The following is a 19,352-nucleotide window of genomic DNA, read 5'->3' as shown; positions in this document are numbered from 1 at the left end:
GGCCAGAGACAGCCTCAGCATCCACATCTTCACCCACCACAGGCATCTGAGAACTTGCTTTTGGGATAGGGATGGAGCACCATGTTTCAAAGAAGAAACTAAGGCCTGGGGGCAGGAAGAAACTTGGCAAGTCGAGGTCAGGCTTCAGGCTTCCTGACATCCAAGACCCATGCTCTCTCCCCAGCCTTGCCTGCCTCCCCAACCCCAGATTCCCTTTGAGCAAACAGGTACCCACAGGCACTGCTGGGCCCCTCTCCCTCCTTCCTGAGTCCCCTTCTCTCTTCCCTAAGTTACTGAGCACGTGCTGTAGCTGGGGCTCTGGGCTAAGCAGCCGTTATGAGGTCTCATTAAAGTGCCCACCAATCTCCTGAGCAGGAATGGCCACATAATTTGCAGATCCCATTGCAAAATAAAAATGCACGACCCTTTGTTTAAAAAATTATTAAGAATTTCAGGCCGGGCGCGATGGCTCACACCTGTAATCCCAGCACTTTGGGAGGCCGAGGTGGGCAGATCACAAGGCAGGAGATCGAGACCATCCTGGCTAACATGGTGAAACCCTGTCTCTACTAAAAATACAAAAAAAATAGCCGGGCGTGGTGGTGGGCGCCTGTAGTCTCAGCTACTCGGGAGGCTGAGGCAGGAGAATGGCATGAATCTGGGAGGCGGAGCTTGCAGTGAGCCGAGATTGCGCCACTGAACTCGAGCCTGGGCGACACAGCGAGACTCAGTCTCAAAAAAAAAAAAAAAAAGGGAGGGGGGAGGGATAGCATTAGGAGATATACCTAATGTTAAATGACGAGTTAATGGGTGCAGCACACCAACATGGCACATGTATACATATGTAACTAACCTGCACGTTGTGCACATGTACCCTAAAACTTAAAGTATAATAAAAAAAAGTTTGAGTATTTATGTATGTGTATGTGCATGTACATGCACAGAAAAAAATCTTGAAATATAATCATCAAAATTTTCAAAAAAAAAATGTCAATGGCCAGGGGCAGTGGCTCACACCCATTATCCCAGCACTTTGGGAGGCCGAAGCAGGTGGATCAATTGAGGTCAGGAGTTTGAGATCAGCCTGGCCAACATGGCAAAACCCTGTCTGTACTAAAAATACAAAATTTAGCCAGGTGTGGTGGCGCATGCCTGTAGTCCCAGCTACTCGGGAAGCTAAGGCATGAATCACTTGAACCCGGGAGGCAGAGGCTGCAGTGACCCAAGATCGTGCCACTGAACTCCAGCCTCAGTGACAGAGAGAGACTCTGTCTCAAAAAAAAAATAAAAATAAAAATTCAAGACAGCAATGGCAGAGCATCAAATCAAGTGTGTCTTACCCCTCCATGCACAGGGTTTCTGTGAAGTTGGCCCTGCCTCTGAGGCAGGTCCTAATACCATCTTTCAGCCACTGAGAAATAAATAAACTAATATCCTTCACAAGTTAACACAACTATTAAAGAGATGGGACTGCGACTGAGACTCAGTCCCACACCCCACAGCTGTCCGTGAGACCCAGACCCACACCCCACAGCTGTCCATGAGACTGGTTATGAACCTGTGGTACTTGAGTGTGTCCAGATGGGAATAGTTTTGTTTGTTACCTGGGTTATCATGGACATATGCCAAGATGATTCTGTATTAAAACCAACCAACCCATAATCTATAGTACTCTTGACCTGAGGGGATCAATGGGGAGTAGCCAGTGGGGAGGAGATAAAAAGACCACATGGGGTCATTACACGAGGAGGAGAAAAATTAACCCTTTAAAAATATATATATGGAGCTGGATGCAGTGACTCCCTCCTGCAATCCCAGCACTTTGGGAGGCCAAGGTGGGTGGATTGCCTGAGCTCAGGAATTCAACACCAGCCAGGGCAACATGGTGAAACCCCATCTCTACTAAAATATAAACAATTAGCCAGGCGTGGTGGTGCACACCTGTAATCCTAGCTACTCAGGAGGCTCAGGCAGGAGAATCACTTAAACCCAGGAGGTGGAGGTTGCAGTGAGCCAAGATAGCATCATTTCACTACAGCCTGGGTGACAGAGAGAGACTCTGTCTCAAAATATATAAATATATATATATATATATATATATATATATGAAGGCTGTCATTTCTTTCCAAATCACATTCTGAGGGTAGCCCAGGGATACCCTCCCAGGCCCAGATCTTAGGAAGGGATGAGGCCATGGGAAGGAGCTGTGCCCAGTGGCTTTGGGGGAAAGCTGCATTTTCCTCATCTTTCCAGAAGGGGGAACCCAGGCTGGCTAGCGTGGCCTGGGAGTGGTTCTGAGCAGTTTGGCCAAAGGCACTGGCATATTCCCAGCCATGGGGCTTACCTTCTAGTGTTCTGCTTTCTTCTAGAAGTACTTCTCCTCTTGCCGAGATCCAGGTCCTGAGCAAAATGACAAAGAAAGGGAAGGAAGGAGGGACCGACAGAGCTCTAAAGGGAATGGATTCCCTGAAGCAGGACTGGGCGCCTTTTTTGCAGAGAGGCAGCCTCTTGCCGAATGGGACAGGTTTGCAGCAGAGGCCCTGGATGGACGAGTGCCCTTCACTGAGACAGGCAGTAGTAGAGATGGGAAAGATGAGGCAGGGAGGTGCAGGTCGGCACTGTGAAGAGGCTGCAGTAGAGCCATGACCTGGAGCTACCACAGGACACAAAGCGGGGGTGGTGCACAGAGCAGGGTGAGGAGCCTGTGGTGTCTCTTCCAAGCCTTGGAGGATGAGCTGGATTCTTCCAGACACAAAAGGAGCAGGAAGGTCTCCTAGGAAGAGGGAACGGTCTGGCAGACAGAGGGAGGCAGTGTGTGAATCAAGTGCTTTTGGGGGAAAACGTGGGCAGCTAGGAGAGGCTGGAGCCAGAGGTGACTATGGGCAGTGGCACAAGCAGAGTCATGGAGACCGGGAGAACCCATAGCCACCCCAGGCAGGCCCACATGGCCGGACGGTCAGGGAGGAAGCAGCAGGCGCGGAAGACAGAAAGGGATATTTGGGTGAGCATGGGAAGCTCAAGTGCCACGCTGAGGAGCTTGGAGGTGATTCTCTTGGAAAAGGGGAAACCTCCCATTGCCTGGCTGAAGAGATTTAGGTGGGGAAATGGATGAACACAGCTATGCCGGGGAAAGAGGAACACTTAGATGTGACAAGCAAGACAAGCAACAACAAGGACATGTGTCAGGAGGGCTGGGAGGAGATGGGACCGAGGAGGATGGTGCGCATGTTGACTTGACGAGTGGCTCCCCTCTCTTCCCCAGAAATGGGCAGGACAGGGGCAAGGCTGGTTTGGGGGAAGGGTGTGAATGGGTGATAAATTAATCTCAACCATTGACATGGGGTGAAGGAAGAATTTCTATTTGTAATCCTGAGGATGGTGGAAAAGAATACCCCTTACTTGTGACTTACAGATATTGTTAAATATATTGAAAAATACATCTGGGTTGACATCCAGTTAGCAAGATTCCAGGGAACAATGCTGCTTTGTGAATTGTACCATCCCAGAGTGGGAGTGACTTCAGGTTTTTCGTTGTGCTCCAATGCTCCAGCACCTGCGAGTCAGTAACCATGAGCGTGGCATCAGAACTGTCATGACCCATGTGCTCCTTGCATGTCTCTTTAGTAGTACTTCTAGATTCAAATTTTCCCAGCAGGAAAACTGAATATTGTAAGAAGCTCCTCTGTCCTGCACAGATGTGTGTGGATTTAGGTTTTGCAGACTTTGCGGGCTGGTTACATCCCCTTTATCAGTCAGAGATGCTTGTCTTTATGATATTAAAACAAATGAAAAACGCCTTATCATATGTTCTCAAACATGAGATTATCTCTTCATAAAGTTATTGTCCTTTTAAAGGCTTTTAAGGATGCCATTTATTCTCTCCAACATGTACTCTTAAGAAGCTAAATGTGTGGTTTTTTTCTTATAACAAGGACCAATCATTCTTGTTCTAGTTTGTCTATTCATCACCTTGCAACAACTCTAACAAAAGTCCATCAAGAAACCATTTCTCAAAAGAATCTCCAGCAGATCCTCTTTCACTGGGAAACATCTCCTGGAGTTTAGAGTTACCGGTAAATTCCAAAAATAGATAATAAATGAGATAATAGAATCTGGGTTGTCACCTCTTGTCCAGTGGGATTATCCGATGTCTAATCATGGACAGATTGTGATTTATGTGATTGTAGATGGGGCATTAATCCGATTCAGGAGGGAATCCAGTCAGATTTTCATCTGCTCCGAATGTGTAATTGGTTTGGAGGCAGGAGAAAAGCAGCTTGTACCAGATTTTGCCGCATCACTGTGATGAGGTCTATTTTGATCAGCTTGAGTTATGGACAATATAAATTATTTATAGCAGCTTTAGACATGCCTTATACTTGTAAAGACCTTCAGAACAAAGTAATAATGCTCCTCTTGCTGTTGGAGGAATGAATCTTATTCAGCTGAATGCCGGTGCCCACAGCTTATAAAAATCAAGAGGGAGAAAAGATTAATGGCCTGTCAGTCCATCACCAAATACTGACCAAACATTACAAGAGTCAAGAGGTTGAGCGAGGCCCAGGAGAGGAGGCCAACTGCTGTATGAAGAATGGTCCTGGCCCTCAAGGGGTTTCACTCTGGTTGGGAAGATAAGACCCAGATTCAGGAAAGCACAGGCAACCACAGAAGGCAGTAGGTGGGGAGGAGAATTCCGCATGAACTAGACAAGCTTCCTGAAGGACATGGAGTTGGAGTTGGGTCTTAAAAGGTGAGAAGTCTTCAAATGTGGCCTGTGTAGGAGGAGGGAGAGTGCTGGGAGCAAAGGCAGGAATGCAGGCATGCTGTGGACACAGGGAGGACCCTGGGTTGGAGTGGAGGGTAAGGGAAGGTGCTGTCATTGACTAAGCAACCGCTATGTGCTGGGTGCTGGCTGGGACTGCATTTACCTCATTCAGTCTTCTCATTATCAGCAGAGTGCTTTTGGCTAAAAGATAGCGCTGCTAAAAGTGGCATTAGGCTGGAGTAGTGACTCACGCTTGTAATCCCAGAACTTTGGGAGGCCAAGGCAGGTGGATCACTTAAGGCCAGGAGTGTGAGACCAGCCTGGCCAACATGCAAAACCCTAACTTTACTTAAAAAAAAAAAAAAATTAGCAGGGCATGGTGGTACATGCCTGTGGTCCCAACCACTTGGGAGGCAGAGTCAGGAGAATCGCTTGAACCTGGGAGGTGGAGGTTGCAGTGAGCTGAGATGGCGCCACTGCACTCCAGCCTGGATGACAGAGAGACACTCTGACTCCAAAAAAAAAAAAGAAAAAAAATAGTGGCATTAACCAGGAATGAGTTGGCTCAAACAACAAGCACAGAGGTAGGGCAGCCCCAGAGATGAATGACTCAGTGACCCAGTGATATCAACAGGTCCTTTTTGTTTTTCTGCTCTACTGTCCACAGATGCAGTCTCATTTTAAGGATGGTTCTTGTGGTCACGAAACAGCTGCCAAAATACCCAGGACCATATGCTCCCTTGGAGAAGCTGGCTTCTTTTCAGAATCCCCCAGGAAACCTCTTTTCTGTTCCATTAGCCCAAATTGGCTTAGATGTGCCTTTTCTGAACCATCACTGGCAAAGAATTTGGGATTCTCTTATTGGTTTAGACCAGTCAGCACAGGTACATGCACTCCACCAGTAGGTGCTAATAAATGTTCAAGAACTGGTTCTCTGCGGCTGGGTGCAGTGGCTCATGCCTCTAATCCCAGCACTTTGGGAGGCTGAGACGGGTGGATCATTTGAGGTCAGGAGTTTGAGACCAGCCTGGCCAACATGGTGAAACCCTGTCTCTACTAAAAATACAAAAATTAGCTGGGCATTGTGGTGCACGCCTTTAATCCCAGCTACTCGGGAGGCTGAAACAGGAGAATTGCTTGAACCCTGGAGATGGAGGTTGCAGTAAGCAGAGATCATGCCACTGCACTTGGCCTGGGTGACAGACCAAGATGCCGTCTCGAAAAAAAAAAAAAAGAAACAGAAAAAAAAATGCAATGGCTGGTCAGGCATGGTGGCTCACACCTGTAATCCCAGCACTTTGCAAGGCCAAGGTGGGGGTGGATCACTTGAGTCCGGGGGTTCAAGACCAGCCTGGGCAACATGGCAAAACCCCATCTCTTAAAAAAATACAAAAATTAGCCACCACAAAAAATAGCCTGGCATGGTGGCGCACACCTGCAGTCCCACCTACTTGGGAAGCTGAGGCAGGAGGATAGCTTGAGCCTGGGAGGCAGAAGTACAGTGAGCTGAGATCACACCACTGTACTCCAGCCTGGGTGACAGAGACTCTGTCTCAAAAACAACAACAACAAAAATGCAATGGCAGTTTATTATTTATGACAAAAGGGTTGATACCCTTACAAGCCTAAATGTGTTAAGAACTCAAATATCAATAGGAAAATGATGAATGCTAATACTAATGGAAAAATGGGCAAGAAGAAAAAATATGATCAACACATAAAAACCTGTAGTTTTGTTAGTTATATTAATTATCTATGCTGCATAACAATTACCACAAACTCAGTAGCTTGAAATAATACCCATTCATTATCTCACAGTTCTATAAATCAGAAGGCTGGGTGGCTTCACCACTTTCTCTTCTCAGGGTGTCACAGGGCAGAAATCAACGTGTTAGCTGGGCTGCATTCTCAGATGGAGGCTTGGCTAGGGAAGGATCTGCTTCCAAGCTCTTTCAGACTGGTGGCAGAATTCATTTCCTTGCAGCTTCATTTCATGACAGCTTGCTTCTTTAAGGCCACAGTGAGTTTCTGCTGCTTTGAGTTTCCAATGTCAAGGAGTCCTTTGAAAGGAATCACCTGATTAGGTAAGGCCCACCTAGAATAATATGGTTTTTTGTTAACTCCAAGTCAATTCATTAGCAACTTTTATTACATCTACAAAATCTTTTCACTTTTGGAATATTCTATTCTTGTTTCTAAACAAGTCATAGGCATTCAAGGGGGGTTATTATCCAAAGATGTGACTCATTGGGGGTCACTTCAGGGTGTATTCACCACATAATAATCAAAGGAAAGCAAATTAAAGCATCGTGAACTGCCATTTTTGGTCTGTCACACTGACAAGGATTTTTTTTAAATCCCAAACCTGAAAATTCCCAGTGTTGGTAGAGTGTGGGAAAGTTGCCCCTTTCATAGCCTGTTACAAGGAGTGTCAAATGATACAACATTCTGAAAAGCAGTTTGGAAAAATTTGCCAAAGCCTTAAAACCCTAATCTCTTTGATTCAACAAACCTTCTGCTAGAAATTATCCTATGAAAGTACTTATGGATAATATACACAAACATTTAACCACAGGATTCTACACTGAAGCTTTCTTTCTTTCTTTCTTTCTTTTTTTTTGAGACAGGGTCTCACTTGATCACCCAGGCTGGAGCGCAGTGGTGTGATATTAGCTCACTACAACCTCCACCTCCCAGGTTCAAGGAATTCTCATGCCCCAGTCTCCGGAGGAGCTGGGACTGCAGGTGCATGCCATTACGCCTGGCTAAATTTTGTATTTTTACAAAATACAAAAGATGGGTTTTGCCATGTTGGCCAGGCTGGTCTTGAACTCTTGGCCTCAAGTGATCCACCTGCCTTGGCCTCCCAAGTGGTGGGATTACAGGTGTGAGCCACCTCGCCCAGCCTGAAATCTCTTTTCTAAGCACTGAGAACATAGCCACGAACAAGAGACGTAAATTCCTGCGCTGCCTCATGGAAGAGGAAGGTCTGGGACAATCTGTGAGACCAGGGATGGTATCAATCTCAACCTCCTATCTCTCCAAGGAGCAGAGGAGAGCAAGTTCGGCCCTGAGCTACTGAACCATAAAGTCTTCAGGTGCCCTGGAAAAGCCAGCCAAGGGCATTAGAGGGAAGGACAGACATCCAGTGAAACTTCACTTAGTGTCTCTTGGGCACCTGCAGGTGCCTCAGCATCAGAGAAAGTTCTGGTGTCCATTTCTGTCCCTGGGTATATTGGAAAGATATGCATGTTTTATTAAGCTCAGAATAATAATTCAATATTTGTATATAAATCCGAAGCTTCACTTCAGCATTATGAAGGCTAGTGAGATGCAAGGCTAATTTGATAATGTAGGAAAATTCCTTTGCCATTAATCCCATGAATCATACATGTCTCCTCTAAGAGCCTGAAATATGAATATTTTAGTACAAGCGAAATATCAATAAAGTAAAGTCTCACTAATTGGGACAAACCAGAAGTCAGACTACATTAGAAAATATTTTAAACTCAAGGTCACCGTTTTTATAGTACATACATGTCTATATGTAGATTATATTAAACACCCATAAAATTAACAAAGTATGAGTCACTGTCAAATAGCTGCTTTCACACAGAGATAAAGAGCCTGGGAATTTAAAAGCTGATTTGTTAGTACGCCTACAGATGCAGCTAATGTCTGAAAGAACAGTTTTGGAAAATAAATAAAACCACCCATGCACAACTGTGGATACCTTCAATTTGCTAGTATATCTTTTTCTCACAGACGATTATAATGGCTGTCTTCATTCCAGTTGGGATCCTTAATGTAAGTTTCAGCTTCTAAACTACAAACTGTAGAGTTTACCAACTTGTAATTGTCACATTTTGCAGGGCAGAGGAATCCCCTACTTTCCCAAGTGTGAATTACTTGGATTATGTCAGTACCTTAAATTAGCAAGGACTCTTTTTGTTCTTCAACTTTTATTTTAGATTTGGGGTAGGTACATTGCAGTTTTGTTACATGGGTATATTGCTTGATGCTGAGGTTTGGGGTACAACTGATCCAATCACCCAGGTAGTGAACACAGTACCCAAAAGTTATTCAACCCTTCCTTCCCGCCCTCCCTGCCCCACAGTAGTCCACAATGTCGATTGTTGCCATCTTTATGAAGGACTCCTTTTTAAATTAAATTTTATTTTTTTGAGACACAGTCTCGCTCTGTTGCCCAGGCTGGATGGAGTGCAGTGGTGCGATCACAGCTCACTGCAGCCTCAGCCTCTCAGGCTCAAGCGGTCCTCCCACCTCTTAAGCTCCCAAGTAGCTGAAACCACAGGTGCACATCACTACACCCGGAGGATTTTTGTACTTTCTGTAGAGACAGGGTTTTGCCCTGTTGCCCAGGCTGGTCTCAAGCTCCTGGGTTCAAGTGATCCACCCCTCTCAGCCTCCTGAGTAGCTGGGACCACAGGTGCTCGCCTCACTGTGTTGCCCAGGCTGGTAAAATGAGTGAGGTTATGAAAGACTGTAGCTTTGGCCAGGCGCAGTGGCTCACACCTGTAATCCCAGCACTTTGGGAGGCCGAGGCGGGTGGATCACGAGGTCAGGAAATTGAGACCATCCTGGCTAACACGGTGAAACCCCGTCTCTACTAAAAATAGAAAAATTAGCCAGGCGTTGTGGTGGGCACCTGTGGTCACAGCTGCTCGGGAGGCAAAGAGCCGAGATTGCGCCACTGCACTCTAGCCTGGGCGACAGAGCAAGACTCTGTCTCAAAAAAAAAAAAAAAAAAAGAAAAAGAAAGAAAGAAAGACTGCAGCTTTATACCGGTCTCCTCACTCCCCACCCCCTTTCTATCTTTCTCTCTGAAAGAAGCCGTATGGAGAGATCCATGTGGTACAGAATTAAAGCCTCCTGCCACAGCCACATGTGTGAGCTTGGAATGAGACCGCCTGTCTCACTCGAGTCCTCAGAGACCACAGCCCTGGCTGATGTTTTCAATGCAACCTCATGAGAGACCGCAAGCCAGAACCACCCAGCTAAACTACTCCATGAATCCTAACCCTCACAAACTGTGTATGATAATAAATGTTTCAAGCTGCTAAACTTGAGGGGTAATTTGTTACACAGCAATAGATAACTAGTAAAACATACAATCCCACACATTTCTCACCTAAACCCTGTGAGAGGCCAGGCACAGTGGCTCTCGCCTGTAATCCCAACATTTTGGGAGGCCAAGGCGGGCAGATTGCTTGAGGCCAGGAGTTCGAGACCAGCCTGGCCAATGTGGCAAAACCCTGTCTCTACCAAAAATACAAAAATTAACTGGGCGTGGTGGTGCACACCTGTACTCCTAGCTACTTGGGAGGCTGAGGCATGAGAATTGCTTGAACCCAGGATACAGAGGTTGCAGTGACCCAAGATCATGGCACTGCACTCCAGCCTGGGTGACAGAGCAAGACTAGGTCTAAAAAAAAAGAAACAACAAAAAAACTCTATAAAGAAGGTATTAGCCTCACTCTTTTTTTTTCTTTTTTGTTTTTTCTCTTTTTTTTTTGTTTGTTGGTTTTTTGTTTTTTTTGTTTTTGAGACATGGTCTGGCTCTGCCACCCAGGCTGGAGTGCAGTGGTACTATCATAGCTCAGTGTAGCCTCGGCTTCCCGGGCTCAAGTGATTCTCCCACCTCAGCCTCCTGAGTAGCTGGGACTACAGGTGCACGCCACCAAACCCAGCTAATTTTGTATTTTTTGTAGAGATGGGGTTTCGCCATGTTGCCCAGGCTAGTCTCGAACTCCAGAGCTCAGTCAATCCACCCACCTCTACTTCCCACAGTGCTGCTATTATAGACGTGAGCCACCACACCCAGCCTAGCCTCACTTCCCAATGAAGACACAGAAGATCAGTGAGATTAAGGAACCGTTATAAAACTTCTCGGCTTAACACAGAAAAAACTGGATACAAACCCAGGTCAGGCACCTGCTATCTCTGAAAAAACAAAATAATCACACTTCTCTTGCTCAAATAATCTTACCATTAAAGTCTGTCACTCTGTTATCATTTGGGAGTTCAACATCTGGTAATAATAAGAGTAGTAATTATTAAAAATATACCATGGGAAGCTGTTTGTGCAACCCATAAATGTTCAAGGTTTCACGGTCATGATTTTCAAATAGAGAAATGACAACATGCGGGAAGGGAAGAGATAACTTGAAAGGAGAATCGGAAAGGGGCACAGTCAAAATCATCTGCGGTTATTTTTAGCACAAAGAAAGAACTCCTGTTGGCAGACATTGCTAAAAAGGTAGGTCACTTTTCATCGGTGGTATTTAGAAAGGCACAATGTCTTTGCAAAATAATTGCTTATTAAGAACACAAACGGGCCTTGAAAATATGAAGCAGGTTTTAGAAATACAGACCCATTTCTACATGGCCCGTACAGAAATAGCAGAAGGGACCACCCAGAAGCAGCGCCCTGGGGTCCGATCTCCATCAGCTTCCAAACGGTTAGTAGCAACAGCGGGTCTGCTGTGCACACGCAGCTTCCAAACACATCCCTGCACTTCCCCGCCTATTCAGAAGTTCTGGAGCCACTATAGAAAGCAGTGTAATTCGAGCCATGCAGATGGATAACAGAATTGCAGGGTGTTGAGCACGTTAAATTAGGTGTAAAGCAGCAGTTTCCACTCACGGAATCCTGAAATGCTTGTGGGTCAAGGCTGGTGTGTGAGACACGTTACAAGGCCTTTGTAATTATTAACAGTTAAGGCACTGCCTTTTCAAATGATTTATCTTTTGTTGTTAAAGACAATGTAAAAGACAGGACTTATCATAACATCCCTCACCCTCACAGGATATGTGTATCTTGTGTACCCGTTTTATTGCGATAAAATAAATAAATAACATACATCCTATGCAATGTACCCATTTAAAGTGTATAATTCAATGACTTTGAGCATATTTACAGAGTTGTGTCACCATCACCACAATCAATTTTGGGACGTTTTCATCATGTCCAAAAGAAAGCCCATGCCCATTAGCAGTCACTCCCCATCCCTCAGTCCATCCTCCCAGCCCAAAGCACCACTCATCTACTTTCTGTGTCTATAGATTTGCCTATTCCAGATATTTCCCAAAAATGGAATTAATACAATATGTTGTCTTTTGTGACTGGATTCTTTCACTTATATTGTTTTCAGGGTTCGTCTATGTGGTAGCATGCATCAGTAGTTCATTCCTTCTTATTACTGAATTAAAATATTCTGTTTTATGAATATAACACATTTTGCTTATCTATTCATCAGTTGCTAGACATTTGGGTTCTTTTAACTTTTTGGCTATTGTGGATAATGTTGCTATGGATATTTGGGGTTTTCATTGTTGTTGTTGTTGTTGTTGTTGCTGAGACGGAGTCTCAGTCTGTCGCTCAGGCTGGAGTGCAGTGGCATGATCTCGGATCACTGCAACCTCTGCCTCCCGAGTTCAAGCGATTCTCCTGCCTCAGCCTCCTGAGTAGCTTGGATTACAGGCACGCACCACCACACCTGGTTAATTTTTGTATTTTTAGTAGAGATAGGGTTCTGCTATGTTGTCCAGGCTGGTCTCGAACTTACGGGTTCAAGTGATCCGCCCACCTTGACCTCCCAAAGTGCTGGGATTACATGCGCGAGCCACCACGCCCAGCCTGCTATGGACATTTGTGTGCAAGTTTTAATGGGACATATATTTTCAATTCTCTTAGATGTATACCTAGGAGTGGAATTGCTGAGTCATATGGTAACTCTATGTTTAACATTTTGAAGAACTGCCAGACTGTTTACCAAACCAGCCACACCATTTATGTGGGTTCCGCAGTAATGTATGAGGGTACCAATTTCTCTACATCCTCGACAATACTTTGCTGGGAGACGGGGTGATAGGGGTGTGATGGCTAAAGAGGCAGAGGTTTCTTTCTGAGGTGATGAAAACATTCTCAAACATTGTGATGATGGTCATACAACTCTGTGAATATACTAAAAATCATTGATTTATATAAATTAAATGGGTAGCTTCTATGGCTTGTGAATTATATCTCAGTAAAGATTATTTAAAACAATCAAACAAAAGCAGCAAATGCCAGAGGGGTGAGGAACGGGGAGAGAGAAGTGCAGGCCAATCTGAAGTTTCATAAGTGCATCTGCTCATCCGGTCATCCACTCATTCATTTGTTCATTCATGAAGTATGCATTGAGTACCTGCAGGTACCAGACATTGTTCTAGGTGCCAGGGATACAACAGTGAATAGAACAAAGTCCAAGTCCTTGCTCTGAAAAATTAAACATAGTAAGGGAATGGAAGAAATATGGAAGGTGGTCAGGAAAAGCCCATCCCAGGGGGTATAGTAGTACTGAAGCTAAGACCTGAATGAAGAGTGGCAGCAAACCATGTAGAAGATCTGGAGCAAAAGCTTTCTAAACAGAAAGAACAGCAAGTGCAAAGGCCCTCAAGGCACGAGCATGCTTTTTTTTTTTTTCTTTTGGCAGGGTCTCACTCTGTTACCCAAGCTGGAGTGCAGTGGCACAATCCTAGCTCACTGTAACCCTGAACTCCTGGGCTCCAGCGATCCTCCCACCTCACCTTCCCGAGTAGCTAGGACCACAGGTGCATACTACCATGCCTGGCTAATTTTTTGTAGAGATGGGGTTTCGCCATGTTGGCCAGACAGGTCTCTAACTCCCGGCTTCAAGTGATCCTCTCACCTCAGCCTCCCAAAGTGCTGGGATTATAGGCATGAACCATCACACCTGGCCTAATATTATTTTAATTTTTTGAGCCATAGTCTCGCTCTGTCACTTAGGCTGGAGTGCAGTGGCGTGCTCTTGGCTCACTGCAACCTCTGCCTCCCGGGTTCAAGTGATTAACCTGCCTCAGGCTCCCGAGTGACTGAGATTACAGGCAAGCGCCACCACGTCTGGCTAATTTTTGTATTTTTAGTAGAGATGGGATTTTGCCATGTGACCTCAAGTGATCCATCCACCTCGGCCTCCCTAAGTGTTGGGATTACAGGCATGAGCCACCATGCCCAGCCTGATAGTCTAAATACATCACATAAGAATATATGTTGCATTTTGGCTGGTGGCAGTCACTCACACCTGTAATACTAGCACTTTGGGAGGCCGAGGTGGGTGGATCACTTGAGGTCACATGGTGAAACCCCGTCTCTACTAAAAATACAAAAAATTAGCTGGGTATGTTGGCATGCACCTGTAATCCCAGCTACTCAGGGGGCTGAGGCATGAGAATTGCTTGAACCTGGGAGGCGGTGGTTGCAGTGAGCCGAGATCATGCTACTGCACTCCAGCCTGGGTGACAGAGCGAGACTCTGTCTCAAAAAAACAAAAAGAACATATATTCCATTTTAAATTTTCTAAGTTTTTTGGATGGTTGTTTTCCTGTGAGCTGGAAATACTGTGGTGAGTGCTTAGTCTGTCAACAAATATCATATTCTTTTAGCATAACTATACTGTTATTGCATACAAAAACACAATTAAAAACAGAATAATTCACATTCCACTGGATTATTGTTCAGGCCTGCATATCAGCCCAGCTACTGCTTCTGCCCAGTTCTGCTGTCTCATCCCTCACACAGGTGTGGCTCCTAAGGGCACCCCCTAACTATCATGATGTATTCTGAACTTGTCTCGATCTTGCATCCAAGAGAAAGCAGGAGTGTGGGAGTGGCTGAGAAAACAGGTGGTAAGATGGGGGTTTGGAGCTGCATTACTCTTTACCAGACTGGCACTGAGGACCCAAACCCTGCTGATAGCTGGAACAAGCCTTTGGCATAAGGTGATATCCAATTGTTAAGACTTGCACTAGTGGCAAATTGGGATGGGATGCTTGTGGAAGGGAATACGGGGGAAATAGTAAAGACAATGACATTGGGTGGCAATTGCTAAACTCCATGCCCTTGATAAAAAATTACAAAGGAGTAGGAATGATTAACAGGCAATTGAGAACCATGTATAAAAGCTAGAGGACCTCCTTGACAGCACACAATGAGGCAAACTTCAAGGTTCTAACCTTCAAGGATCATTATTCCTCTTTATCTCACTAGTATTGTCCCTCCAGGAACCAGACCGAACCTGGAAGCTGACAGTAGACTATCACAAACCCACAGAAGTAGTAGCCCTATTGCCGCCACCACACCGGTTTTGGTATCTTTGCTAGAGCAGATTAATACAGCCCCAGGTACTTTTTATGTGGACATTGATTTGGTGAATTGGTTCTTTTCTAGCCCTACGAGAAAAGTGGATCAGAAACAGTATGCATTCACATGGAACAAACAAGAGTCTACATTCACAGTTTTGCCCCAGGGCTATGTTAACTTTCAGCATCTATCAATCACAATACAGCCTGAAGAGGTCTGGACCATCTGGACATACTGTAGAACATCGCATTGATCTTTTACATCAATGACATTACATTGATTCAGCTGGGTGGAAAAAAGTGGATAGCACATTAGAGGCCTTGGAGAATGACAACACAGGCCCCTGCAGTATTGGAGCAAGGCCATGCCATCTGCAGCGGAGACTTACGTGCCTTTTGGGAAAAACTTCTGGTGTGCTACTGACCTGATCATAGACACCAAGTGACCACATTCTAGAGGGTAGGAGATAAATCCTGCAAAGATTCAGGGGCCTCCCACATAAGATGTTTAGGGGTCCAGAGTTAGGGCATTCCAGGATATCTCATCCAAAGAAAAAGATAAATTATTGCATCTTGCACCTCCCACCATGTAGAAAGAAGCGTTAAGGCCTGATAGGCCTCTTTGGGTTCTGGACACAGTATATTCCACATCTGGAAATACTGCTCCAACCCATGCCATCAGTGCAGGTGACATAAAAGGCTCCCAGCATTAAGTGGAGCTCAGAGCATAAAAAGGTTATACAGCAGGTCCAGGCAGTCTGCTACTTGGTCATTTGTGCTTCCATAGACGGTGTTAGTATTAGTGGTAGGAAAAGATGCTGTGTGGAGTTGATGACAAGCTCTACTGGGAGAATGACAACACGGGCCCCTGCAGTATTGGAGCAAGGCCATGCCATCTGCAGTGGAGACTTACGTGCCTTTTGAGAAAAACTCCTGGTGTGCTACTGGCCTGATCATAGACACCAAGTGACCATATGCCAGGAATTACCCATCATGAGCTGGGTTCTGCCAAACCTACCGAGTCACAATACCAGGCAGTCAGTAACAATGCATCCTAGGATGGAACTGGTACATCTGGGACTTAACATAGGTAAGACCAGAAGGTACAAGCAAGTTCCATGAGCTGGCAGCCTAGACCCCCATGAACACCACTACTACATCGACACACCTCCCCTGGTGCACCCTTCTGGTTGTAGGTAGGATGCTTTATGACCAGCTGACAAGAGGAGGAAAAATCCTATACTTGGTCAATGGAGGGTCTGCTCAGTATGTGAGTTCAAGCTGAAGATAGATGGCAGTTGCGCTATAGCCCCACTTAAGGACAGCCTTGAAAGACAATGGTGAAGAAAAATCTCCATGGGCAGGGCTTCAGGAGGTGCACTTGGCCATCCACTCTTCCTGCACAGAGAGGCATCTCAAGCATAGAATATCTATGTACTCAGTGGCAGTGAGGAATGGCCTACCTGGCTAGCCAGGGCCCTGGAAGAAGAAAGGTTGGAATGGAAGTTGGGGGACAGGGAGGTCTGGGGTAGGCGCATGAGGATAGGTGTCTGGAGTGGGCACCAAGTATGAAGATGTTTGTATTACATGTTAACACCCACCAGAAACCATCCACCATTGAAAAGCCACCATGTAACTACGAGGACAAAAATATCTGGGCCAGTTGACCTTAGTCAGCCTCTGTCATCAGCCACCTAGTGCCGGTACTAAGGGCACATGCATGAAATGACTACAGTGGCAGAGACAGTGGCAGTAGGACCCTAATAGCATGGGCTCCCACTTACGAAGGCTGATTGAGCTACTGCCGCTGCTGAATGAGCCCACAATATGGCACCATTCCTCCAGGAGACCAGCTGGCTCCACGGTGCAAGTTGACAACATGGAACCCCTTCTATCTGGGAAAAGGCAAGATTCATCCTAACCACATGGAACCCCTTTCATCTGGAAAAAGTCGAGATTCACCATGTCAAGAAAACACATATATTCTGGGTACTGTTTACCTTTCCTGTTCTCAGGACCTTAGTCAGCACCACTATTTGAGGGCTTATCGAGTATCTGATTCACTGTCACAGGATCCCACATAACATCCATCAGGCCAGGGACCCACTTTACTGCAATGGAGGTGCAGAAATGAGTCCGTGATCAGAGGATTCCCTAAGCGATTCACAGGCTGGATCATCCAGACACTGCCAGCCTGACAGGGTATCGGAATGGCTGCTGAAGGCCCACTGGAAGCAGCAGCTTGGAGGCAGCACTTGATAAGGGTGGGGTTCATCTTCTAGGATACTCCTTGAACCAAAGACCTTTATATAGTGCTGGGACCTGCAGGGTTAGAGGTCTTTGTCCCCAAAGGGGAATCTTTCACCAGAGGACACAGCAAGGGTCCTCTCAGCTATAAGCTACAGCTGCTACCTGGGCACCTTGTATGCAGGGACCAGAAGACCAGAAGGGGAGTCATCTTGGCTAAGAGTAATCTACTTGGGTGCCTCTGAGTCCTCCATTGCCCAATTATGACAATAAACAGGCTTGGGAAGGGCATGCTGGTCAGGGGTTGAGATCTTCAGTCCACGAGGCAGGATGGAGGCATTAGCCACTCAAACCAGGGGAGGTGCTAGCTGAGGGAGGGGGAGATTTAGAATGGATACCGAGGAAGGAGACGATAAGTACCATTGTGACCCCCAGAAAGTTGCAGCAGCTAGGGCTGTAGTTTGTCCCAGGGACCTTTCTCTTCTAAGTTTCCAGCAGGAATCCTGGAGGAGCTGCTCCTGAAATTGGCCTGTGGAGAAGAAAGAGGTGTTGCTCCAAATATGCTGGAGTCATCTTCAAGGGTTGACTGTGGCAGTCCTTGAATCCTCCTTCCTCCACCCTCTCTTTTCTGCCCTTTCTTCTTTGGACAAATATTTACTTTCTTTTTTTTTTTTTTTTTTTTTTGTTTGAGATGGAGTCTTGCTCTGTCATCCAGGCTGGAGTACAGTGGTGTAATCTTGGCTCACTGCAACCTCTGCCTCCCAGGGTCAAGTGATTCTCATGCCTTAGCTGCAGGGGTAGGTGGTATTATAAGAACATGCTACCACACCCAGCTAATTTTTGTATTTTTAGTAGTGAAGATGGGGGGAGGGTCTCGCCATGTTGACCAGGCTGGTCTTGAACTCCTGACCTCAAGTGATCCGCCCGCCTCGGCCTCCCAAATTGCTAGGATTACAGGTGTGAGCCATTGCACCTAGCCCATTGGACACATATTTCTACAAATGTTTGCTGAACATCTAAAAATAAGCAAATAAATAGGCTGGACACGGTGGCTCACGCCTGTAATCCCAGCACTTTGGGAGGCCACGGCAGGCAGATCACCTGAGGTCAGGGGTTTGAGACCAGCCTGACCAACATGGTGAAACCCCATCTCTACTAAAAATACAAAAATTAGCTGGGCGTGGTGGTAGGCACCTGTAATTCCAGCTACTTGGGAGCCTAAGGCAAGAGAATCCATTGAAACTGAGGGGAGGTGGAGGTTGCAGTGAGCCGAGATCGCGCCACTGCACTCCAGCCTGGGTGACAGAGTGAGACTCCGTCTCCAAAATAAATAAAATAAAAATAAGTAAATAAAAGGAAACCATAGGTCCTGCCACCAAAGCAGCTCCTAACGGAGTGGGAAAGTCATATGCCTCTAGGGAAAATCTTCTAATAGAAATGTCTTAGCACACACATTTCTCTGGTACATAACCTGGTTGTGATTGTAGAACCCTGATACCCCTTCATCCCAAAGCCTCAGGGGGTGTTTCATGTGCGATCAGAACATGTCTGGTCAGGTGTCACAGACTTTGCCCATTTTTAGCCTCTCCCTCTGCTCTGAACTGCTCCACCAGGAACCCCCAGGGGCAACGAGACTCTGGGGTGAACAGCTGCTGCTGATTTGCCCAAGCCTGGGAGCTGTTGAATCTGCCCAGTGGGGGCAGGGCGGGGCAGCCGCTCTCCCCTTGTATTTCGCTTTGTCATGAGTGGGGAGGTAGGGAAGGAGGTTAGTTTGTATCCCAGGTTTTTATATGGTTTTTAGTAAAATATCCTTTTCTGTTTTTACTAAAAGTACCCTTCCCTCTTCCTTCCACTCCCATAGGTCTCAGATTCTAGTCCAGTGTGGGACTGGTTAGGAGGTAAATGCAGTGAGACATGGAATACTAAATTGCCCCTCCCACAGGCAGATTGACTGGGGGACAGGGGTCCACAGCTCTGTCCGCAACATGAGTTCAGACGTGTTCGAAGTGGGTGCAACTTAAGTTTAAGATGGGTCCTCACCTCCTTGTTCATAGAGCTACAAGAGTGAAGAAGAGGAAAGGATTAATTCATCCTGCAGAATCGAGAAAGAGCTTACAAAAGAAATGTCACTTGGGCCAGGCGTGGTGGCTCATGTCTGTAATCCCAGTACTTTGAG

This window comes from Pan paniscus, chromosome 16, assembly GCF_029289425.2.
Source record: "Pan paniscus chromosome 16, NHGRI_mPanPan1-v2.0_pri, whole genome shotgun sequence".
Classification (NCBI taxonomy): domain Eukaryota; kingdom Metazoa; phylum Chordata; class Mammalia; order Primates; family Hominidae; genus Pan; species Pan paniscus.
This window is presented reverse-complemented; position numbering follows the sequence as displayed.